Source organism: Zootoca vivipara, chromosome 9 (assembly GCF_963506605.1).
Source record: "Zootoca vivipara chromosome 9, rZooViv1.1, whole genome shotgun sequence".
In the NCBI taxonomy this organism is placed as follows: domain Eukaryota; kingdom Metazoa; phylum Chordata; class Lepidosauria; order Squamata; family Lacertidae; genus Zootoca; species Zootoca vivipara.
In genome coordinates, this window is record NC_083284.1 from 68,932,590 (window position 1) to 68,959,324 (window position 26,735).

Here is a 26,735-nt window from a genome sequence, read left to right on the forward strand (position 1 = left end):
ACACAGTGTGTTTCTTAAGAATTTTCTCTTGCAGAAAAAGGTGCCTGCTCCTAGTGGAGACCAGCATGCTTTAAGAAAACAGTTTTCTACCTCCTCCAAAAATACAAGAGGATGTTAAGTACAGTGGTACCTCTAATTATGAACTTAATTCGTTCCGGAGGTCCGTTCTTAACCTGAAACTGTTCTTAACTAGAGGTGTGTTTTCGCTATTGGGGCCTCTTGCTGCCGCTGCGCCGCAGGCACACGATTTCTGTTCTCATCCTGGGCATACCTGCCAAGTTGCTGTCAGAGAAATAAGGGACCGGGCAGGAAATAGCAGACCGGATGTAGCGCTGGCGCTATTTTGGAACTGGGCGGAGCATGCTCAGAAGTGACTTTTGATGCTGCTTTGCCCAGTTCCAAAATGGCCACCGCGCCAGAAGTCACACTGCAGCCATTTTGGAACTGGGCAGAGCAGCATCAAAAGTCGCTTCTGAGCATGCTCCGCCCAGTTCCAAAATGGTCGCCGCGCCAGAATAAATCGGGAAAAAACAAAAAAATCCATTTTTTCAGCTAGGAACAGCTGGAAAAACGGGGATTTCCCGGGGAAAACGGGAGACTTGGCAGCTATGATCCTGGGGCAAAGTTCGCAACTCGAGGTAACTCTTCCAGGTTAGCAGAGTTTGTAACCTGAAGCGTTTGCAACCTGAGGTGTTTGCAACTTGAGGTACCACTGTATTCAAAACACTCCAAACTTTAACAAAAGAACCACCACACCAGCAGCTCTAAGGAACCACGGAACTTGATCGCAGTTTGGTTATACTATGGTTTGGAGCCTCACATATGAACCAAGTCCCTGCCTTAACTATGGTTTATTTGGCCACCCCCAGAGGGGGGGAACCTGCCCTGTCAGCCCTCCCTATTTGTCCCACGAGGCCTTTTGGGGAAAGTCACACCCACCCCACATCTAACATGCCTGTTCCTTCCTTGACCTTCTGTTAGAAGTACGTTGGGCCAATCCAAGTCCAGGTGGCTAAAAAGGCAGCTCAGTGCAGGCAGCCACAGAATAATAATAATAATAATAATAATAATAATAATAATAATAATACTCTGGGCGGCTTCCAGCAAACATTAAAATACATCAAATATCACAGATTAAAAACTTCCCTAAACAGAGCTGCCTTTAGGTATTTTCTAAATGTCAGGTAGCTGTTTATCTCTCTGACCTCTGATGGGAGGGCGTTCCACAGGGCAGGTGCCGCTACCGAGAAGGCCCTCTGCCTGGTTCCCTGTAGCTTTGCTTCTCGCAGTGAGGGAACCGCCAGAAGGCCCTCGGCGCTGGACCTCAGTGTCCGGGCAGAACGATGGGGGTGGAGACGCTCCTTCAGGTATACTGGACCGAAGATATACACCTGGCGGCATTAGTGCCATCAACAGAAAAAGGAGCTGATGAGGCCGATTTGCTTCTGTTCCTTCCTTCTCACAGTCCATGCCATCGCAAAGCCACCCAGAAGGATATTGGCTAGTACAACAACAATTCTCTCAGCACATACACTGGTGAGCCATTGTAGTCAACCTAACCTCGACTGCCCACAGGTCTAGGAGTATTGTACAGGAAAGGAGATCAGTTTTCTTGCCTCCATTCTCAAGTACTAAAGCAGTCGGAAGGAAACGCTAAAGCATTGTTGGTCCCCATTCTGCCCTCCAACCCAAGAATGCAAAGACTTTTGTCGCGTAAGACAAAACTCAAAGGTCTCCAGTAGCTCAGATATATTTTAAAAAACAACACACTAGATGGCACTATTGCAACTTTATTGTTCAGACACGGAAAGAAACTATTTCCCCTCTTGACAGTAATAAAAACACACCCCTACTGATTTATGCTAAGGTCGTTATTCATGTTTATTGGGCCGCAGGCAACACATCGCTTTGAGGGGTGGGGTGGGAGAAGAAAAAAGTCAGACTCTGTTAAGTGAATTCCAGACTTGTGTCATGTTGCTTTCCTTTACATGGAAACCTTTGACTCGGGGAAACATTTGCCCAGCAGCTTTGATCTACGGCTGCAAATCAGTGGTATGTATTATGTGTATAACTGGGAATGGCACTGGATTTGGCCAAACCCCATGGTGCAAGATTGCGTGTCTTATTTTAGCAACACTATTTCTTAAAGGGTTAAAAAGCAAGCAACTGGCAAAACTTCACGAACCCTTGTAGATATTGCACGGTAACTAGATCTGCATCATATAAATCTTGCTCAGCCCTGCAGGCCCTGTGGAATGAATTTCTATCCCTCCTTTCTTCCAAACTCAGGTTGTCATAAATACTTTCTCCACAATTTACACTCACAACGTCCCAGTGAAGTAAGTTAGAGAACAAGCAGATCAAGGTCACCCTGTAAGCCAAGCACAGATTTGAACATAGGTCTCCCTGGCAGAAATCCAGGTCACGAGACATTATAACATATTGGCCTACCTAAGAAGACATCTTGAAAACTTAATTTAAGTTTGCAAATCAGATAGCTTTCAAGTCCAGTGGTAGAAGTAAATTTTTCCGGTTTCCCTGACTACTTTAGCAATGGTAGGTTGTTGGGTAATACAACTGCACACGACATTGTCAGCGCTCACTGCTAATTTATGTGGACATAAAAAGTGAGTCAAAGCTTATTTGTTGTTGTGACCATCCTTGTCATTTCAACCAAAAAGGAAATAAAAGTATTCTATGCATACTGTGCAGAATATTCATAGATACACCACTACATATAATACAGTGGTACCTCGACTTACGAAGGCGGTCCATTCTGTGGTGCTCTTCATAAGCCGAAGCCTTTGTATGTTGAAGTGTCCATTTTGTGCATGCGCGAAGTGCGATTTTGCGCATGCGCAGAACACGCATGCGGCGAAAATACTTCCGGGTTTACTGACTGCGTAAGTCGAAACCTTCAGAAGTCGAGGCATTTGTAAGTCAAGGTACCACTGTACAGTGATAACCAATTTATACACATATATCTTGAAATTTAGTGAGTCTCAAACTACCCAAACCACTGGGACTGGTTTGTTACATTTTCTTACACAAATTCCAAATGGAAAGCATTAAGCAATTGCTGTGATACAGCCAGGTTTTAGGAGAACACTGACTAGCATACTTTACAGAAATCTGCTTAAACTGGACATAAACACTCCTGTTGATTGAAACGAAGGGTGATGATACACAACAACTTTGGGGTGGGGGGGGGGAAGCCATTAATGCATTACAGAGAAATTGTATTGCTTCTGATTCTATTTAGCTTGCTTCATTAATGTTCTGGAAGAGGGAGGAAATGGCAGATTAATTAAATTTGCAGATATTAAGAGTGGGAGGAGCGGAGACATTAGAAACATGGGCAGAATTTAACAATGCTATTCACCTTGGAAAGTGACAAACTACTGCATCTGGCAGGAATCTGGGGGCAGGGGAGGAGGTAGAAGACACAAAAGACTTCATGGCAAGAGAGAAACCTGACAGGAGTCGGCCATTCCAGCCTATGGAAAATGGTGCCACTGGATGACTCAAGATGATGATAAACTGGCTCTGTGGTCCACGATGACTCTGGCACCCAGGTCCAAGTGCTGGCAAGCTCCACCTTCCCACAGTTTGAGAGGCAGCAAGGAAGAGAGTGGCACAGGGCCAGCTTCAAGGGTTGGCTTCTGACATCAAAGGACTACAGTGACAGAAGGAATAGGAAATCAGTTGCTGAACCTCACTTCTGGTTGATCCCCACAATACCCAACAGCAAAGGGCAATGAAAGCCAGGCAGAGGCCGGGCCAAGTTGGAAGCAGGTTATGCATCAAGAGTAGATGTCATGTGTCTGCATTTGAAATTCAATAGGCATCAGGCGTATTTTGCACCTGGCTATAGACCACTTGCGACCAAGAAGAAGAAGAAGAGTTTGGATCTGATATCCCGCTTTATCACTACCCTAAGGAGTCTCAAAGTGGCTAACATTCTCCTTTCCCTTCCTCCCCCACAACAAACACTCTGTGAGGCGAGTGAGGCCGAGAGACTTCAGAGAGGTGTGACTAGCCCAAGGTCACCCAGCAGCTGCATGTGGAGGAGTGGGGATGCAAACCCGGTTCACCAGATTACGAGTCCGCCGCTCTTAACCACTACACCACACTGGCTCAAACCAAGAATGGCACTGGACATCTCCACCATCTGGAGGTGAATGCCTGGGGATCTGGATTGTTTTTCACACCTAGCTTATATATCAAAGTTTCTAACACTGGTCAGTGTGCCTGGAGGTTAAGCAAAAGTTTGGTGGTTCAAGCCCCACAGGGATGGCTGTGGGCAGGATTCCTGCATTGCAGGGGGATGGAAAAGATGACCCTTGGGGTCCCTTCCAACTCTATGATTCTATTTGCTGTCACTGAATCTCCACAAAAGCCAACTCAGCATCCAGAAGGGAGGAATGTGTGGCAGCATGCCCGGCTAACCAGGATTCAGAAACAACCTCTTGCTGAGGTCACATGCAGAGAGAAGCTTGTTCCCATCTTCAGTTCTGGCTTCAGTTCTGAGGAAGGGCCAGGTTTCTGAACACTTGACTGAACAGCTGCCTTATACCAACTCAGACAACTGGGTCCATCTAGCTAAGTATAAGGTAAAGGGACCCCTGACCATTAGGTCCAGTCGTGAGCAACTCTGGGGTTGTGGCGCTCATCTCGCTTTACTGGCCGTGAGAGCCGACGTTTGTCCGCAGACAGTCTTTCCAGGTCATGTGGCCAGCATGACTAAGCTGCTTCTGGTAAAACCAGAGCAGCGCACAGAAATGCCTTGCCTTCCCACCGGAGTGGTACCTATTTATCTACTTGCACTTTGATGTGCTTTTGAACTGCTAGGTTGGCAGCAGCTGGGACAGAACAACAGAAGCTCACCCCGTCGCGGGGATTTGAACTGCCAACCTTCCGATTGGCAAGCCCAAGAGGCTCAGTGGTTTAGACCACAGTGCCACCTTTGTCCCTCAAAAAGAGTCACACTGCCCATAAATAAATAAATATAGTCCTAATACAGTTTCTGTGAGTGGTGGAGCATGGTTGGGTTGTCAGCCCTGCAAAGCAGGCCAGTGTTGCAAGTCCTGGGGGGGGCGGTCAAATGTCAGGAGGGTAGTATACGGCAGCCTTGCAAATCTCCTGGCATATTGAGATTTTTAAAGAAATGTTGGGCAATGGGGCTGTGAGGGTGAGAACAATAGCAGCATAGGCTGTGAGCAGGGAATTGGGTGAAAAATTGGGGCAATTCCAGTGTTTGGGGGATTTTTTTTATCACAAAAACATTCTGTGGGGCAAGTGTCCTTGGTGTCACTGCTACCATCCACCCAGACTGGCCTGTTCTTCCTTAGGGGGGGAGAACAACAACCTCCTTGGCCAAGCCATTGTCGTAACCTTTCTCAAGCTTCTTCCATCCTTCCTCCCTTTTCTGCCACGTCCCTCTGTGACATTAGAGCAGCTTAGCCACTTGTTCCTACAGTTTCCATGCTTGCACTACAAATTGCCTCTTACTTTTATATAGGTGGCATACGATCCTCCGGTGAGTCAGCTGCAACAGTCTGCAAGGGAGTAGGTAACGCAGCTTTCCAAAAGATTTGTGCAATACCGTAATACGGCAAGTATTTTTTCCCACCCACCCTCTTCTTTCCTAAGAAACACTTGTTTATTGTGCATGCTGTGGTTTTTTTTTTGCCTGCAAAACATTAATGGGCGCTTTTTTCCAAGCACCTGCGAAGCAAGATAAGTAGCACAGCGGTAGTTTAATGTGACAAAGTAATCTAAACGCCTATTTGAAATCTAGTAAATACAGGTTATTCTCTTTTTTTTAATGACTTAATGCTTTTATGCTATTTGGTGTTCCAGGCATTATTAAAGATGTGCAGCGATGCTTGGAGATGATTATCTCGTTCTGAGAATATCACAAAACACATACCTGCCCCAAAGCTGAACTAATGGAATGAGAAAGAGAGAGAAAAGATCAATGCTGCTCCTCTTCGGCATGGCTGTCCGTTACTTGATTTGGACACGTAAATGAAAGAGAGATTAAAGGATACAGTACTTAGAATGGCGCAGTGCTGCCTTTTAAATATGATTATCTTAGAGGTCGCCTGCTCAACAACAACAAAAAAAGTCACTGGGATAGATCCAGTATCTCATTCAATTTCAGCTTTTTTGATCGCATCCTTTTTTAGTTTCAGTTCAGAGCAATTGGAACAGATGCGCAGTAAAGATTAAACCACACATATATCCTCTTTCTCCCTGATGAAGATAATTGAAAACACCATGAAAAAGTGGAGTTTAGGGTGAAACAGGTGGCTTTCCTAAACTTTCCTGGAAAAGCGGACACTTCTCCCATTTTCAGGCAAAAAAATTGCCAAAGTATTTCGCAGAAAAGGTGGCAAAGTTGGCGAAATCCTCTTAATACATTCTTGCCAAATACTCAAGAAGCGAGGGAAATTATCTTAGCGCTGGAATACTCACCATTATTCCCTCTCGGATTGTTTTTCTGAGTCAGTTTGCACATTGAAATTAAAATAATCAACTGTATGTGGACCGGATATAGAGATGGCTGCAATGCCCAGTTTTCCACATTGCCTATGGATATTGTCCAAGCAATGTAGGATTATGTTGTCAATCTAAGCACATTTCTCATACTTTCCTGTGAATCTGCATAATTTGTGCACCTTCTCAATTCTGCTCACAGTAAACCTAACATAGATATGCACACATTGATCTGCGCAGCATGCGCATAATGTCCATTGTGCTTTTTTGAAGTCATTCTTTTCGTGGGGCAGCACCTGCCGCTGTGGAACTCCCTGCCTCTTGACATTAGGCAGCTGCCTTCGTTATGCTGTACCAGATACCTGCCAAACAAATCACACCTTATGATTTAGTTATATTTGTTTTGAATGTTTTGTTCACTTTTATCTTAGTTTTTAATGATGGTCTTGCTTTTAATTGCCTGGTGGATTTAAGTTGTTTTATATATAATTGTCAACTGCTTGGAGATATTTTGTATTCAGCAAGCAGTTTATAAATTTCCTAAGTAAATAATGCCTATGTGGTTAATATACAAAGAGAGAAAGAGAGCTTTTTTCACCATCTACCAGTGGCAAACAGATACAGTGGTACTGAGGCGTTTGTACAACCAACCTTCTTCAGTGACATTTACTCGAGTTCTTTCATAGGCCAAACCCTGATTTTTTCCATTCCTTTGGTCGTCCAAGTATGAAGAGATCTATTCCAGCATTTGGAAGTATCCTAGCCAGCACAAAAATAGCACAGTAACTATTGAAACGAGGCTAGAAAATATTAAATTGATACAAAAGCCATGGTTTTCCATGGGTGTTTCCCCACAAACAGGGTTTTGCTTTTGCAAATGCATGCAGAGAAGTAACTATGTGCTCTTTATTGCTTTACTTGTCATGGTTCCACTTTTATTTGCAAATGTCATACAGAGCATTCAACATGTGCTCTTTGCCACAGCCTTCAGCTCCTTCATGCCGACGTCAGTTTATTGCTAGAATCCTTTTCCATTGAAAACCATGCTCCTTGGCCGCATTCTCAAGTTACAAACTATGGTTTAAATGTGTGAATGGGCGTTTCTCTCCTGCTCCCCCTGGTGCGGAGGTCCTCCTTTGTCCTCTGCCAACCTGAAGCAATTTCTGACCTTCTGCCTGTCCGTAATCGTGTCCTACTGCTTTTCTGTTTCTTACCTGCTGGCCTTCAAAATGAACCCTCGGTTACTTCCTTCTCTCAGACATAGGCTAAGGCTTCACACATTTTACCAGAGGGTGTACAGTGGTACCTCGGTTTATGAACACAATTGGTTCAGGAAGTCTGTTCATAAACTGAAGCGTTCATAAACTGAAGCGAACTTTCCCATTGAAAGTAACGGAAAGTGGATTAATCTGTTCCAGACGGTCCGCAGAGTACTTAAACTGAAGCGTTCATAAACTGAAGCGAACTTTCCCATTGAAAGTAATGGAAAGCGGATTAATCCGTTCCAGATGGTTCCGCGGAGTACTCAACCTGAAGCGTACTTAACCCAAAGCATGGGTGTAATTGGTTCCAGAAGTCTGTTCATAAACTGAAGCGAACTTTCCCATTGAAAGTAATGGAAAGTGAATTAATCTGTTCCAGATGGGTCCGCGGCGTTCGTAAGCCGAAAATTCGTAAACCGGGGTGTTCATAAACCGAGGTTCCACTGTATGCACCTTCTCTGAATCACTCACCCTGAGAAACAGTCTTACAAAGTTGCTTTTGGTTTCAATCAAAATCCCTGAGGGGGTACGTGCCTTGATAAGCGACCACAAATTCCACGTCAAATTCCACTTTAGCTGACAATCTGGTAGCCCATCAAGAGTGACCAGGAGCCATTGTGACCATTTCAGTCCATCATACTTTGCAGCCCATACAGACGAGTGAGCCTTGAAGCACATTCATTGCAAGGCCTCTGGTGAGCTTTGATTCCTGTCCCCTTGTCAATGTTTGTTCAAGGAGCTTTCTGCAGAAAGCTGTGTTTGTTCAAGAAACTTTCCGCAGAAGATGTGAGGAACAAGGTCACAAAGCAGTGGGAAACTCCACTTTGCAAGGGCCACTGAAAAGAATGTGTCTTAAGTCACCTTCATATGATCCACAAGACTTTCTTTATATAAAAAAAAGTATCTGAGAATACTTAAGGGAGATGTCTGAATACTGAGCTATACATTCTCCCCCACCCGCCCCAATAGCTATGGCAATCAAGTGTTGGCCAAATGCCCAGAACAGGCCCAAGACAGGTTTGTTCTGTAATAAAGCCTGCGATTGTTAAAAAGCTGGATTAAAAGCTTCTGACATACCTCTGGAAACTGGCACGAGAGGGTTTTAAAGCAAGAAAGCAACTATTGTTCCCGTCAGAGATGAAGACAGATTGAAGATAAGAAGAGAGCTCGGAGCATTGTCTTCAGACGCACTCCAAGTTTGCCTTCAAACCTGAACTGGCAGACAAGGTGGCAACTTGAATCCTGGTGGAAAGTCCTGCAACCTTGCCTTAGCCCACTAACTCTATGGCAATTGGTTCATTCTGTTAGGCAGGGGATGAAGGAGAGGTGGAACAAGACCGCAGGCTTCAACTCAACATTTGTGTTATCAGTAGAGCTTGCATTTCTGGTTGTAGACTTGGATCACAACAAACAGACTGAGTTTTTGTTTTGTTTTTTAAAGTTGATTCTTTCTCTAGCCTTTTTTATGCAGAAAGCAATAAAATCATGCACATGGCTCAGAATTTTCTCAGCACATGGCCATGCTGAAAGTCAGAGTGTTTTCTTCTCCCGTCCCTCCAAAATATACACATTTGAAGTCCTAAATAATAGGCCACAATAACTTATGTATAAATTTCTTCCACGAGTCTGACCAAAAACTCAGGTGCAGACAACTGACTTCAGGTCCCTTCACACCCGATGGCCGCCCATCATGCCTGCTTTTAGAGGGACAGAAAGGGCAGTATTATTTCGATACTCTTTTCCAAATCTGGTTAGAAATCAGCATTTACTACTGTGGCAGCTGTTTCTGGCCTCTTACAAGGTTGTAATTTATTTTTAAAGTTTTTAAATTTATGGTTAACTTCCATTCCTTCATTGTTGCAGGGTGCCATAAATACAGCAGCAGAATCATAGAATTGCTGTGCATGAATCTTTTTGCCGAATGTGGGGCTCAAACCCACAACCCTGAGATTAAGAATCTCATGCTCTACTGACTGAGCTATCTGTAGAAGAGAAATCATATCACCATTGCTTTTGTCCTAAGCGTACTTACAAAGAGGCAAGTCCATCTGGAAGCGAAGGGACTTATCTCAGTCTCAACACTGCTCTGACTAGCGGCTCTGCCACATTTCTAAAAATAAATAAATGCTTCTCTCCCACGGTAGTACATGTTTATTATACCCACAGGCCTGTTAAATATTTCCTACATCCAAATTGGCCCTCAGCAATTTCCTACTGAATGTCACAACTTGAAATTATTATCTTTGCTTTCGGCAACTCAGATACTGACAACTTTAAACTGCCAGATCATTCCGTTAGCACTCAGAATTGCTTCTCATATTACTTTTCCAACCTTTCCTGAGATGCACGTAGCAAAGTGCCAAGAATATGTCTATATTTGTAACATGGGAATAGTCTGTGACACATCCAGCAAACTTCCCAGAAGCTACTTAGACAGATGTGAGGTTGGGGGAGGGGGACAGGGGGTTAGCAGGAGGGGAATAAAATTGTTCCTTAAAGAGCCTAGACACATGAAACTCCCCCCGCCCCATGCAAGCAGTTCCAATTGTTTCTGGATAGGTTGTTGTTTAGTCGTTTAGTCATGTCTGACTCTTCGTGACCCCATGGACCAGAACACACCAGGCTCTCCTGTCTTCCCCTTTATTACTTTCTCCTTTTATACATGCCAAATCATCAGGCAGATTATCTAATTTCTCAACTGAAAGGGTAACACTAACTGGGCTAGAGCTGTTTCAGAAAAGTGTGGTATAGAGAGATATTTTCTGGCAGTCCACATCACCTTCTATTTGATTTGTTGTTGTTTAGTCGTGTCCGACTCTTCGTGACCCCATGGACCATAGCACGCCAGGCACTCAGTCTTCCACTGCCTCCTGCAGTTTGGTCAAACTCATGTTCGTAGCTTCGAGAACACTGTCCAACCATCTCGTCCTCTGTCGTCCCCTTCTCCTAGTGCCCTCAATCTTTCCCAACATCAGGGTCTTTTCCAAGGATTTTTCTCTTCTCATGAGGTAGCCAAAGTATTGGAGCCTCAGCTTCACGATCTGTCCTTCCAGTGAGCACTCAGGGCTGATTTCCTTCAGAATGGATAGGTTTGATCTTCTTGCAGTCCATGGGACTCTCAAGAGTCTCCTCCATCACCATAATTCAAAAGCATCAATTCTTCGGTGATCAGCCTTCTTTATGGTCCAGCTCTTACTTCCATACATCACTTCTATTTGATACCAAAGTTCAATTCCTGATAAATTTTTGATAGTAACCACAACATTTAGCAATTTTATATAGCAAATTTAAAGCATTCAGTGTGCTGCACATTCATGTTCCAGTGTACCTGCAAAGGGAACTGGGGTTATTGTCCCTTTATTGGGATGGAAGGGGGAGGCGGAGACAGAGAAGAGTGACTTTCAGACTCCTCTTGCTAGCCTTCCCCATATACTGCCTTTCCTCTGGCCAGGGGCAAAGCAAGGTGGGTGCGGTCCGCCCTGGATGTCACCTCCAGGGGGTGGTGGTGACAAAATGCTCTGCAGCACTCAACGTATGTGAGAGATGCTGTGGCTTTGGCATGCGCAGCCTTCCCATTTCTAAAATGGTCCGCCCGCTGGCTCCCCCTCAGCTGTAGGGCGATAGGCAGACTCCTCGTCGCAAGGGACACGATCTCCATCCAAAACAAAGCTCAACAACTCTAGCTCAAGCTGAACAACTTTGGCTCCCCCCCACCCAAATATGAAATAAAGTAAAACCATTTTTGCAGTCCCCCCCCAAAAAAAAATCATTGTGGAGGGGGTGACAAGAAATTTTCCGCACCGGGTACCACCTGACCTTGCTACGCCACTGCCTCTGGCATATTTTCTCTTCCAACCCTCCTTTCCTACTCTACCCTATTTCATTCCACTTGCTACCTCCTCAGGTTCTTGCTTCTCTCCTCGGCCCTTTCTGCTTACTTGTTTGACCCTCTCGAGAATTTAAAGCGAGTGACCAATGGCAGGCGAGACTTTTCTGCCTGACCTGCATTTTTTTTCTCACAGCAGGGCAGGTCAGCCAATCACTGTCAGAAGCTTCGTCGTGACAATACATTTTTACACAATACAATATAAAATTGCCTGACTAAACCATCTGCAGTCTAGAATCAGTACTACAGTCTTAACATTTCAGCAGTACAGTACGATGCTTTAAATACTAGATCAGGGGTCAGCAAACTTTTTCAGCAGGGGGCCGGTCCACTGTCCCTCAGACCTTGTGAGGGACCGGACTATATTTTTTGGGGGGAAATATATGAATGAATTCCTATGCCCCACAAATAACCCAGAGATGCACTTTAAATAAAAGCACACATTCTACTCATGTAAAAACACTAGCAGGCCCCACAAATAACGCAGAGATGCATTTTAAATATAGGGACACATTCTACTCATGTAAAAACACGCTGATTCCCGGACCGTCCATGGGCCGGATTTAGAAGGCGATTGGGCCGGATCCGGGCCCCGGGCCTTAGTTTGCCCACCCATGTACTATATGCTATAGCAATGTTGTGCAATGAAAAAATATGCCATTCGGAAATGTGACATCCTCAAGGCTACCATTTGAAACGACAGTGGAAAAATTAAGAAAATCCTCTGTTCCAACCAAGTTCAATTTCTTACTGAATTGACCCATGAACTACTGAATCATTAGCTTCTAAAAACCCAATTTTACCAGCCAATTATTCAGCAGAACATGACATGATCAATGATGCTGAAGGATTCAAGCGAGTTGTATTGATCAATTTTCTGTCTGTATATATGTGTATGTGAGAGAGAGAGAGTGTGTGTGTGAACAAAACACAACTGTCAGCTCATTTTGGTTCATTGCTGATAAAGTGATGTTTAAAACAATTAATAAAGTAACGCTTTGAACATGGGGGGCAAAAGCACTAATTGATATAAAAAAGTCAGAACACTAAGTGCTCAATTAATTAATAATTTTCCTACTAATTGATTTCTTCAAGTATTCTGGAGGGCAAAACTGAAGTGGTAGAGATCTATAATAATTGTCTCTCCATAATAGCTTAGCATTTGACACTCTTCTAAAAGGAACCTAAGGGAAGGAGCTAAAAGACCACTTAATCCCTCAAATCCATTTGCAATTATTCCAGAGATTTGGAGGGTGGGAGAGATCAGCAATAAGTAAATTCTCAATTGGTGCGTGTTTTGGACTCTCAGCTTTGAGATGTATCCTGAAACACCAGCATGTGGAGGATTCATCACAAAATAAAAATAAAATAAAATAAAAGAAGACCTCTGCCGCTGGAAAACCACAAGAGCAGTGAAAGGAGATGCTGTTAAGCAGTTCAAAATATACAGATATCACAAACAGATACCTCTGATTAATTCTGGTAGAGATAACCAACTGGACTCAGCAACCTGAAACAAGCAAGGCAAACCACAGTCACTAATTTTGCATTCCTCCCACCTCCCCACCTATCCCTTTCTCCATTTCCCTTTGTCTTGAAGTTGCAAGCCCAGTCGCGGTGTCACCGCCTGCCCTGCGGGTCAGTGTCTACATGTAAGATATGACTAATAAGCCAGGCAAACAACAATCTGGATTAAAAAATGGCCACAGCTTTATTGATTACCGATCTCGGTGGAATTTTGGCTCAGGCATCAAGTGTATATCCATTTCAGCCTCCTGCTGGGGGGTTGTGCCAGGATTATGGCCTCTCCAAGACGTCGATTGCTGAGTTGGCCGTCCTAAGGCCACCGGTGGGAGCCCTATGGCCCGTCTGCCGGACACTTGGCTGCAGAACAGGGACATCCACCAAGACCCCTTTAACAGAGTACCCTGAAAATTCCACGGGTTCAGGGCAGGGTGATGTATCACTTGACTCCACGCTTGAAGTCTAGGATTTCACCCCACACTTGAAGACGAGGATATCACCCAATGCCTTAACCACCCAAAGAGGCAAAACCTCTAGACCAGTCAATTTATCTACAAGGAACTTCCTTCCCGGCTCTTTCTTCATTTCCCTTGGTCCTTGCTCTATATTGCCTTTGCTTTGGTCCTAACAACCTTGCCGTCTGTTAGCCATGCCTCCATCACTCTCCACCACCAAGTTCTCCTTATATTTGATTAAAATAAACTGAACTCTCCCTCTCTCCCTCTCTCCCACACACACCAGGAAATAACCTGCTGTATTCATGTTAAATTGGATATCATGTCCACTTGGAGGCCTCATGGACCCATTCCCAAAGCCTTCCGAGACACTGGCATCGGGGCCTAAACATTTCGGAAACTGCAACCGCAAAAAAATAAATGCAAGTCCTTGAAAAAACAACGGCATCCTTTTAACAAGTGCTCTAAATTGTATCTGCTTCGCATATGACAAAGAGTTTTGTTTGGCCCAAAGCATTATCAGAAAGCAGTTTGCCTTGCTGTTGTCGGAAGGATGGTGTCAATATTTAACGGCTGTACAGCATGCAGCAGTTTTATTCTTTACCAAAATAGCACTGCAAAGTGACTTGCTAAGCCACCTTGTGTTATTGGTGCTATAGGATTTTCAAAGCAAAAAAACCAATACAAGGGATTAATGGTTAAGGTTATGCAAAATCCATTTAATCAGCATGGCTAATTTTAGCTTTAACTAAAGCTGCTGGCAATGGCATATGCATTTCGCTCTGGGGCTTTCCTTTTAAATAATGATAGAATACACTTTTAAAAGGTAAATCTATCTTAACTGAGGGCCTACCTAATGCTTTTTAATTGCTGAAGGAGTGATTTGAATAGCATTTGCATGAAGAAAAAGGAGGAATTCTTCAGAGGTGCCATTTCAAAACTGTCAAGTAAGCATTTCAGTTCTTTGCAGTTAGCTCATACCCTTATTGAATACTCAATAGGTAAGTAAAGCATCAACCAAGAACTTCACTTCTGGGGCCAATTATACAAATTATAACCCTTCACCTTTCAGGAAAAGACTGGGAAAATCCAAAACCTTGAAAGATAGATGGAAAGGAAAGTCCTAAACAACGGGTACGTTCCTCTTAGAAAAAATGCCCTTTTCTCAGCTCAAGACAGGGAGGTCAAGTATCCAGAATTATTTTACGGTGCAAGTTTTCTGTCTAATTGAAGAGTTACCACACAGGAGAGGATTTAGTTCTACATTAAGACTTTAAATCAAGTGTGAAGCGGATTAAGCCAAATGTTCAAAGCGTTATTATAAACTAGAGTTCTTTCAAACCAAGAAAGCCCAACAGGAAATGAAAGTTGTGTTCATTCCTTGCCGTTTCCATGTTTCCTGCTGTGATAGCAGACTCTGGAGAGCTGGGGCAGAACTACATATTACACACGGCTCTGGAACTGTGACCAAATACGGCAACATTATATTGAGTTTCCCACCTCCTGCTGACCTGTCTTTATATTTGTGCTGATTTGTGCTGATTCTTTATATTTTTTATCACAACATTCCCTCAAACAGGTGTTCAAAACACTGATGGAAGCAAAAAACCAATGCAATCTCATAGTGTCCTTCTCCACCTACTTCCATTTTCCAGGGCAAATGGAAGTAGGAAATGTTGCAGCTGAGTAGGGCCAGCCCCCAGACATTTTGGCACTTGAGGCAAACCACAAAATGGAATCCTCATCACCAGGGAAGGAGTGGGGAATGACAATCAGGAACAACGCGGGGGTGGGAATAAAGATCAACATTGGGAACAAGGGGGAGCAAAGATTCACGTCAGAAAGAAGGGGATCAAATCAACCTTATCTGATGGTTGAATTGGTAATCAAAGGCAGGGGTCAGCAAACTAAGGCTCCTGGGCCAGATCAGGCCCACCTGGCTCCTAGATCCAGCCTGCGCCGCAAAGCCAGAACCCGCCACAAAGCCGAGACTCCCGGCGATGGCAACGTGAGGAAGAGGCTGAGTGGCGGCAGCTCTGCCAATCAAATGACACGCCTGGTTTACCTCAGCGGGTGTTTGATTGGCAGAGCCACCGCCACTTGACCTCTTCCTCTCGCTGCCGCCGCTGCCCTGGTGCTCCTGTGGGCCAGAGAACGGAGCGGACCAGCTCGCTCTGCCTACCCGCTACACGAGAAGAAGAAGCGGTGGTGGTGGTGGCAGCCCCTGGGAAGGTAATCTCTAGGCGGGGAGGAAGCCCGTTTCGCGCCACCGCCAGCCCTTCAGCGAATGAGGCAAGCGGCAAACTGAGAAGGCGGCTGAGACTGGGGTGCGGTAGGGAAGAGTACGGCCCCCTGTGGAGAAAGTTTTCTGACCCCTGATCAAAGGCCTTCGCCAGGGAGAAAGGGTCCCACTCCGGATCACACCGGGTGGGGGCAGAGCCTAGGACACCCCAGGGGGCAGCCATTTCCTCCCCAGGGGTGAGAGACCAGTAGTGTCTCCTATTTGCCGTGAGATGCTACTGTGGAAGCAGCACGGGGCAGTGGCAGATCCAGGGAGCCTGCCACAGCCTCTACTGCCACCGTGGCAGCAGAGACAGGCGATGCATTTCTTGGAGATCAGAGCGGCTGCTCCTGTAAATCCTGCGGCCCCAGTTTACTATTCAAGTTACATTATAGTGCAAAGGCTATTCATCAGGAAATAAAGATTTGTCTTAAGTTTTCCATGTGTGCTAAAACTCAGTCTAAGTTGCTTTTTTTAAAAAAAACAACTGTTTAACCACATCAGTTAACAAACATGGATACCTATGCTATAATGTTATTGTTTTAGTTAAATAAATTGTTTAAATTGTTATTAAGGAAATTATTATTTTTCTCCTTCCAATAAAGTACAGCAGAAAAGCTGTCCAAATATAAACAGTTAACTTATTAAACCTCACAATAATTTCATAATTCTCTGTCTATGTATTTCTAATAGTATAACCAAATCAGTAATTTTTGATACCGGTACACTAACTGTAAAAACTACTCTGAAAATTTATTATTCCAAAAATGAAACCTTCATCTGGTTGTAAATACTAAGATTATACCAGTAAGAATGAGTCTTTCTGTTTTTTTAAAAAAAGGTTTAAATCAAGTCTTACTGACTAGTGATTTAAATTGTGATTTAAATTGATTTCATTTAAATCAAATCCACCCTGGTATTACCTGCTTCCTCACCATCAATTGAATCTCAAAATTCCTTACAAATATACATCATTCATTTATCTGAGAACACGGTAAGTGCCTTAAAGGCCAATCCAGATGGGGTACAGTGGATTTAAAACAAGATACAGATTCTGACTGCCGTTCAGAAATGAACGAAGTGGTTTTATATATACTGTATACAGTGGACGATTCTCTTTGGAATACTTCCCCAGGGAAATTGTTAAGTGGAATCTTAACAAGCAACAGGCAACATAGCATTTATTCTGCTCTTTAACTTACCGTATCTTGTTCTTTGTAGACTGCACCTCTTGCCTTAAAGGAGGACTGGGCAGATTTCTTTTTGAGCCAAAGCATTGTCTAAATGAAAAATGTGACTCCAGATCCAATTTAACATTCAGGGTGACAAATGCTTAAATCTAGATTGTGAAAAGGCATAAGAGGGACCTTCCCCCCCCCCCCCCGGAGAGCCACATATTTTCAAGGTAATTTGCATAAATATACACAGGTTGTATGTGTGTGTGTGTGTGTGTGTGTGTGTGTGTATTTCCTGTTGAAATGGTAAGCATGGCACCAGGCTGAACCACTGCAGATGTGGAATCGTATGACTGACTGTCCTCCGTTGTTGTTTTTCACTTCCTGTATAACAAAAACTGGGATGTGGGTGGCTCTGTGGTCTAAATCGCAGAGCCTAGGGCTTGCCAATCGGAAGGTCGGCGGTTCGAATCACTGTGACGGCGTGAGCTCCCATGGTTCAGTCCCTGCTCCTGCCAACCTAGCAGTTTGAAAGCACGTCGTCAAAGTGCAAGTAGATAAATAGGTACCGCTCCGGCGCTGCTCTGGTTTCCGTGAGCGGCTTAGTCATGCTGGCCACATGACCCGGAAGCTGTACACCGGCTCCCTCGGCCAGTAAAGTGAGATGAACCCCAGAGTCGTCTGTGACTGAACCTAACAGTCAGGGATCCCTTCACCTTTACCTATATCAAAAACCAGCATATCAGAAAGAATTGCAGCCAAGTCCCTTTCCTCGCTTGCTAGTTTTCTATTTGCAATGAAATGTTTTTTAAAAAGCAGTGGAGTGTTTTATCATGTGAGCTGTATAGCTTCAGGTGTTCCATATAGTGGGAAATACAAACATGGGAGGGGGTTGGCAGAGAATGTGTGTGCTAAGTTCTGACCCCTCAAATTTGGAAGATGACCATCTGCGGCAGGAAGTCTTCTGTCTCCATGGAGGCTCCTGTCATGTTTCAGAACCCTGGAAAATCTGGGTCTACCAAGTTCCCTCCATCCTGTCTCCTTCTACCTCATGGGCTCTCAGTTCCATCCCTTCCATTCCTCAAGGCCAATGAATAGCTCAATGTAAGGTTGCTGAAAGTTGGCAGAAGTATAAAGAAAGGACCCCCTCCTTCGTGTGAAGAGCTATGTGTTCTGTAAAAGAAACAGATGTTGTGAGAAAGACAACTACAACCATAAAGAAGTAGTTTGAGTAGTATGGGCTCAGCCCAGCCAAATATAGGAAATATCAATTAAAAGTGGGGTGTTGTTGTTGTTGTTGTTGTTAAAAGGCCCATTGCATTAAAATGTGGACATTAAAGCAAATGCTTAGATCTCTTCCATTTAAATCAGGGTTTCCAAAACATGGGTCTCTAGCTGTATTAGACTACAGTTCCCATCATCCCTGAATACCGGTTCTACCAGCTAGGGATGATGGGAGTTGTAGTCCGACAAACAGCTGAGAACCCAAGTTTAGGAAACCCTGATTTAAATGGATGGGATTTAATACATCCTGCCCTAGGAAATGCCTTCCCAAACCTTTTCTCCAACCTAACAAGAATAAATGTGCTCTTCTTTCTTGACCGCTGACCCTAAGTTTTGATTAATGTTGTTTTAAGTTATTTCCAATGTCTTTCTTAATTAATAGATAGCTATTGACCTATTGAGCGGAGCTCTCTTGACACCTCTTCTTCATTTATTTATTGGGGTGGAGGGAGAGTACACGCTTTAATTCACTGAAACTTGCTTGCACAAAAGCAAGCAAATCACTAACTTGCCATGGGTAGCAATGTGGGAAATGAAATGTTTCTAGACTTAAAATCAATTAGCGACGGTATTTTAAAGGCCTGAAGTGGAACACAAGTGTTAACCATAGTTTAGCTATCACAGTAAACCTTGGTTTAGAGAATGAAGCTGTGGTGTGTACTGTATATGAATGCACAAGCCTGTGGCTTCTTTAGGAGCATCTAAGCCAGGGTTGCGGGACGTGTGGCCCTCCAAAAATAATTGTATTTACAACTCCCAACATCAGCGCTGACAACATGCTGGCTGGGGCTGATCGGAATTGAAGCTGACAGCATCTGGAGGGTCAGAGGTTACCCCACCCCAAAGATTCTCTCTCTCACACACACACAGAAACACACATACTCCTCCCTGTGGTTTGGAGGGTGATCTGAAGAGAGCCACTGTGTTTCTTACCGTAGATAGTCCGAAAGAGAAGGATAATGGTCTAGCAACTGGGTGGAAACATTAATATAGTAAGGGCTTTTAAAGGAATGGCTTTGTCAACCAGAACTGCCTAAGATTGCAGTCTTGCCTGGGAGTTAATCTACAGGTAAGTATCCTATTTTACAAAGGGTGGTCTGTCCAGTCAAAGACTAGTTTAAAGATCAAGAACCATAAGAAGGGAAAGCAGAGACCACCACCTTGCAGCTGTCCGTCAACAGCAACATCTAGTCAGTACAAATGCTGCCTGGTGTTTTGCCCGCTATGGTGAAATGAATTGTACTGTATTTCTAGTTAAGTTAAAACAATTATTTCCAAATTTGCACATATATATCTGAGTTGCCATGTGCACCTTTTGTGCAGATTTGTGTCCTCCTTTGTCCTCTCTTTTGACAATGTCATTTTGGACAATGCACAACTGACCACCCTATGCCCCATTCATTGAGCTTACACCTGAGAAGACATACATAGGATTGCACATTGTAATTGGACTCCTGGTAGCCCCCTACCCCTAACCAAAACTATTTCAAAAAAATAATAATGCATAGCCTACGCATTCGCAGCGAAGTAAATATGTACAGGGCAAATGCTAATTGCATTCATGCATCTCCACAAGGTCTAGGTCATACTATTTTTATATTTAATATATCAAGTGCTATAAACAAATCTCAGCAGAACCGCAATACACTGCAGGTGCTGCAAGCTATTCTGCCCATGGCTTTGCGCCAAGAGAATAGGTTTGTTTTGCTGACACATGGACCTTCTATATTTAGGTCCCGTCCCCCCAATTAACTGCTGCTAAAATAAAGTTCTCTAACCTAGGCCATGTTCTGTTTATTGCACATTCATCTGATCCCTTTTGACTTTCTTCCAACTAGCATACACGAGTTAGTTTGTTTTCAATATCTGATCTATTTTACCCATGGATGCAGTATTTTTAATAATACCAGCAAATCTGTGCTCGACTGGTACAGTCCAAGCAAATGGTTTTATTGCGTTTGCCACTTCTGCAAGTGCTGAGAAGGCCCAGGACTCAGCTACACAGCTGCAAAGAAAACATTTTAAATTTGTTGTAAAGTGCAATATACAAATGTGACACTAGATGGCAAGAGTGAGCTATGCAAAGTTCAATGTATTTTTCAAAAAATTTTATAAAAAAAGCATTTTCACAGCATTTTTTTACATGTGTGTGTATATTCCACCCCAGTGATGCATATAGAGTTTGCTTTCTGTTGGATGAGAGCTCTCTAAAGACCGAATGTGGCAGTTCCCATGGAATCCCCCAAAAAGCTACAAACTATGGTTTCCAAACCCAGTTTGGAAAGAAGTACAAACCATCATTTGCCAATTTGAATGTGAGTGGGGGTTCCGCATGAGTCGGCAGAGTTGGCAGAGCCATAGCCGTCAACTCCCGGATTGAAAAAGAAGGGACCAGCAGCGGTGCAGCACCGGAAGTCGCTTCTACGCATGTCCAGACATGCGTAGAAGCGACTTCCGGTGCCGCTCTGTCCGATTTCCGGTGCCCTGGCCGGTAGGAGCTGCTTTCTAAATCTGGGGGATTTACGGAATTTTTTTTCCCAGTTCGGGATAACAGCGGGAAACGGGTTTAAATACGGGGGTTTCCCGCGAAAAACGGGAGACTTGACAGCTATAGGCAGATCACATATAAGTGCACCCCACTCTGTTACACCCCATTTACACCATGCCCCCTTCCACCCCCATTGCAACCCATGCATCAATTAGGCATGCCTAAAATGCTTGCCACCTAGAAAGGCAAATATTTTGCCTGAACCAGGAACTGACACAACACTGTCAAACCGATAGTTACGTAAATTCAACTCACAAATATGCCCATGACATAACTGACTGTGTTTAACTATATACTGTAAATTCTTTATACATCATATAAACATAACTCTTTTCACATTATCTAATTGAGTAGAAGGAATTTAGGACCAATATTTAGAACAGGAAATACAAATAGATCAGTTCTTATATATATGTAATGTCCAAATAGAAGCTTTTGTGTTCTACGTATGTACAAATGAATCAGTTCTTTAAACGTAATGTCCAAATAAAAGCTTTTTGTGGTCCACGTATGTCTTAGTGAAGAACTGTGCAAGAACTGGCCTTGAAACTTTACTTAGAACGAAATATCCATCCAGAGGAATCTGAAACGGTACCCCTGGCACACAGCTGCATCTTGCTTACATGGTATGAGCCTCTCTCTCCACTTACGCCTGTTTTACAAATGTGTTTGGTTATTTATCGCCACATTTTCCTCACCCGGTTTGCAAATTGACTACTGCTGCTCTGCTAATTGTTCGAGTAATTTAGTGAGTACCGACATTAAATTTAGTGCCTTGTAATTCTTTCCTCTCTTGACAAGTTCTCCACCGTTTTATGCTTTGGAATTATTTCTGCGCTTTAATTTCCCTGCGTTAGTACTACACAGTGTGATTCTATGCATGTGTCCTCAGAAGTAGGTGCCTATAAACAGGGAGGGACAGACTTTAAGGTTGCAAGGTCTACTTTGTTTTTTCTAGGACCCTCGAGATGCATCAATCAGAGTCTGAGGTAAAAGGCATACACTTAGAAGAATTGTGAGCTGGGGAACTTGTTTCGAGTACCAGAAATAAAAGGAGTTCACGCACACATCGTCCCAATCCCCCATCTTTCTTCATTTCAGCAATATAATGGGAGGGGGATTTTGTTGGTATTATTATTATTAAGCAATTAGGAGTCAAAGATCATTGGCTTGGCAACGTACTACAAATCCCCTAGAGACCTACCAGCAGATACCAATCTATCTTCTGCCCACCTCTAGTTTACAGAATTGTAACCTTAATGTGTTCCAACACTACACCTCTCTTTTAAGAAAATATTGCAAGGCTTAAATGATGTCTTCTTCAGAGATTCAGAAAGAAAGCACGAGAAATTTAGGAGGCAGAAAATAAGAGTACAGTGGTACCTTGATTCTCAAACGCCTTGGTTCTCAAACGCCAAAAACCCAGAAGTGTTCCAGTTTTCGGACATTTTTCGGAAGCCAAATGTATGATGCAGCTGTCAGCTATTGTTTCCAGAGCACCAGAGAAGCTGCGCCTTGGTTTTCAAACATTTCGGAAGTCAAACTGACATCCTGAACTGATTAAGTTTGGTGCTTTTGTTTTTGCTATTTATTTTGCGTTTTTGTTTTTGTGTTAATTTTTTATTTTCAGTTAATTTGTTCTTGGAACTCATTTCAGTTACTGACTGATTGCTTGTGGGACTGCGGAAATGGATAAAAGCCTCACCACCACCACCACCCCAATCCTGACTATCATCAGTGCAGGTAAGAAAATAATAATAATTTTAATTTTCATCATCTACAATACTGTTTTATTTATTCTATACCGTAATACAGTGCATTGATTATTGCTTTCATTTTATGGATCAATGGTCTCATTAGATAGTAAAATTCATGTTAAATTGCTGTTTCAGGGGTTGTTTTTAAAAGTCTGGAATGGATTAATCCTCCGTTTTGCATTACTTTCTATGGGAAAGCACGCCTTAGTTTTGGAACAGACTTCCAGAATGGATTAAGTTTGAGAACCAAGGTACCACTGTACTTCAAATACCCCGCTCTGCCCTGCCCAGCCTTGCTCCACCAACCACTATTGCTTATACTGTACAAAGTAAAGACCAATTCTCTATATCTTACAACAGAGAATCTGTTGTTCTGTGGGCAGGATTCCTGCATTGCAAGGGGTTGGACTAGATGATCCTCTGGTCCCTTCAGCTCTACAATTCTATGGTTCTTTGATTACCCACAGTTCTCCAGGGTTTCGGTCAGGAATCTTTTCCATCTGGAGATGCCAGAGAACTGGGAATTTTCTGCGTGCCCATCTACTACTGAGCCTTGCTCAGAAGCAGTTTTTCATTTATAGATCCAAATGAACAACTTAATTTCTGCGCTCCAGCAGCCTTTTCAAAGAACCATGTGATATGTTTATTACCAAAGATAACATTGCATAATATTAGATGACTATAGGCAAAACTATCACCATTGGCAAAATACGGGTGGTTGGGTTTTTTCTCAGGTATTCAGAATGTGTTCTTAACCACATCCGAAATAACACATGAAACAAATTTACAGAGTCTTTAACACCAATTTTAATGAAAAAGAGTGGTATGGAAAGATCAGATCTACAGGGAAAATAGGTAACCTTTCAAATTAGTATTCCCCAAAGCACAATTAATTTTGATTTAATAGGATTGTTAATGTATGTTATTTGAATGCTGATTATTAAACATCCTCCAATGATTAAAAACTATAATAGAGCTGTTACTAGAAAATGGATATGAACCTATGTTGTGGCTTTGAATACTCTGCAAATATGTATTAATGTGCAGCTGGTATTTATTTAGTTTGTAGTGGTATTTAATTAACATGCAATAACTTTTTATGAAGTCTAAATTAAACACTGTACTTGCAAAAGCCTAAAGATAAGTCTACAGAAAATGCAAAGCAGGGCAGACGTCGATTCAATACCACCATATTGCGGGGGAAATTGTTCATGGATGCAAAAATCTAGACTTGTTTAAAACAGCAATAGAATTTTGCATTGTGAATAATATCCAACTAAGTCAGAGTCAGAGTAGGCCCATTCAAATCAGCAGGTCTACTCAGGGCTGTATCCAACTAAGCTGTATTCGGAGTATGGTTTAGTTGGACATAATCCTATGTAAAATGCATACGTTGCAAATGAGGAAGAAAAGTTGTAATGAAAATCTGAATACAACTCAATACTACACCACCATGTTTTAGAACAACAACAACACTGGTGTTTTTTCCATCAAAGATATATATGCAATGGGAAATTAATTCTATTCCATCAAAAATCTGGATTAGTTTTGGGGGTTGGGGGTGGCTAGATGAAAACAACTCTAGGTTTCAGCTGATGAAAAAAGAATATAGATTTCTCTGACCAAGCGTACAGAGACAGCATGTAACTAGTAAACAAAAATAAAATAAAATATTTAGTTAGTAAACAAAAAGCATTGCCCATGTCCTCTCCCTTTCAAAATAAACTGCTGGGTGGGCAAAACAACAGTTGCAAAGTCTGTGTAGTATGAAATGGGGAAATATGTTAATTGCAAACGAGAATTAAGGCATTACAATGAAGCACTCTTCAAAATCCCCTCAGCATCAGCCCCATGCTGCTAATTTAGAATGAAGACCGCTTTACAAGGTGGAACTAAATTTAACAAGCAATGCCTGGCTGTTGCTAAAAACTGCCACTCTGCATGTCTTGCTCCTCTGTAATTTCTAGCAGCTGCATGTGATGTGATAACTGCTGAAATTGGCGCACGTGTGAACATCGGCCAATGAAGTAGAGCGAGGAATAACCAAACGTGATGATGTCCTGCCACACATTTTGCTTATTCAGTTCCAGATCGTAGATGCTGAACCTGTGTTCCTCCGGAACACTGTTGTTTCGTTTGCTTGTGTGTTGCCTTTGCATTTATATACCACCTTTTCCTCCAAGAAGCAAAGTGGTGTACATGGTTCTCCCCCTCCCTCCTCATTTAATCCTCACAACAACTCTGTGAGGTAGGCTAGGCTGAGAGGCAGTGACTGGTCCTGGGTCACCCAGTGAGCTTCATGGCTAGGTGGGGATCTGAGCCCAGGAGTGGTGGAAGGTGCCTTTGCCATCCCACTGGTGTCACTTGGTGTAATCTGAGTGTATGGTTGTATGGCTTAGTCCACAGCCACAGCATACATTTGTAACACTATGTCAGGAATGAGCCAGCTCCAAGCAAAGGTTTGCAGCCAACTGCAGAAAGCAGCCAGGAACAGAGAGGCTGCTTAGATTTTACTAAGGCAGGGGAGAGCCGGCAGCTGCAGACTTTGGCTCTTCCTGACCTTGAACAGCAGGCTGTGAATGCAATAGCTAAGAGCAGGCTGGAACACAAAGCTCGCAGGAAGTGCAAACAGGCGCAAACAGGCACAGAGATAGTCTATCAGAACAGGAAGAGGTTGGAGCTGATCCACTAAGTCCGAAGAGTCGGTGAACTGGAGGTTTTTCCGGGTCATGTGGCCAGCATAACTAAGCCGCTTCTAGCGCAACGGAACACCGACACCAGAGCAGCGCACGGAAACTCCGTTTACCTTCCCACCGGAGGGGTACCTATTTATCTACTTGGCACTTTGACGTGCTTTCAAACTGCTAGGTTGGCAGGAGCAGGGGCAGAGCAACGAGAGCTCACCCCTTGGCACGAGGATTCAAACTGCTGACCTTCTGATCAGCAAGCCGAAGAAGCTCAGTGGTTTAGACCACAGCGCCACCCGCGTCCCCGGAGACAGAGATAGTCCTGAGGAAAAGCCTGGAAGCTGAGGGAGCTTCCTGGTCCTCACACAGAACAGACCCCATGTAACATGCAAGGTTAGCAAAGCACATGACATACCTTCCTCGACCTTAATAAAGGTATTATTACCTTCCCTGTGAATTTAGTTCTAATGTATCAATATGCCTGCCTCTCTTCAGCCAAATTATGATACGATTCATAGACTATTTCATATTGGGGATATAGAGAGTATTAGCCATTAGGTTCCTTAGGAATGCTCTCTTTCAAATGCCTTTTTCACTCCACAATGCAAATGTTCCTCTATCTAGCAAAACCTAATCAACAAGCACAGTGAATACAATTTTCTTATTCTTCAGTGATAAGCAAAAACTCTGATGTATTAGTAGCTGGTAGGCTCTCCCCACCCTTCATAAAACTGTAAGAAAATAGCATTTATTGTGGCTACTGTTTGCGTTAAGACTAATAAAGAAATTGCACTTTGTTTCCATTTTATTTAACAGTTATGTTTATTACTTTCCTCACACCGGGAGATAAGTACACAGACATCATGTTACTTCACCCCACTGATAAATGGACCAATTTGCATTTTTCGGGGGGTGGAGAGGCTCAAAATGGCAGTTGCAGTGTATAAAACATATACATTTACTATAATTGCCACACATTTTATCTGAGCAAATGTAAATTCGGAGATTCTATAAAAGGCATCTCTTTTCATGCTGAATGTATTGTTCTGTAGTTTGTACAGATAGGCAGGCATTTAAGCAATTGCAATAAAATTTAAAATTGTGGTTCCCTAAAGTGCAATCTTTCTAAATAACTTTCCTTTTAAAAGAAAACAGAGATAAGGCACAATTCTCCTCATTTCCCTGTCATTTTTCAGAATAGTTACAGACTAATTATGATTTAGGATTAGAGACGGCATCGTTCCTGTGTAGTCAATTTATATATATTTAGTTCACATTTTTCTCATCAACTGCTCTTGAGAGTCCTCTGTGCTTTTCAGCTTGCCAAGGCAAAAGATGTCTGCAGTATGGGACTAGCACAGTTTCTCAAACTTGC

General features: G+C 43.1%; 1 protein-coding gene across 5 annotated transcripts in view; it reads right to left on the reverse strand.

Annotated features, from left to right (window-relative positions):
• The window catches only part of LOC118083567 (cytosolic beta-glucosidase), a 99,324-nt gene that overhangs the window by 55,969 nt on the left and 16,620 nt on the right, over window positions 1-26,735 (reverse strand). Inside the window, exon 1 of one of the 5 annotated variants that reach the window (XM_060278947.1) lies at window positions 1,206-1,545. The exons of 3 other annotated variants lie outside the window; for them this stretch is intronic. The gene's annotated coding sequence lies outside the window, so the exon portion shown is untranslated. Of the gene's footprint in view, window positions 1-130; window positions 239-1,205; window positions 1,546-26,735 lie in introns of those variants that run through there. One more of the 5 variants, XM_060278948.1, reaches the window with a different exon arrangement.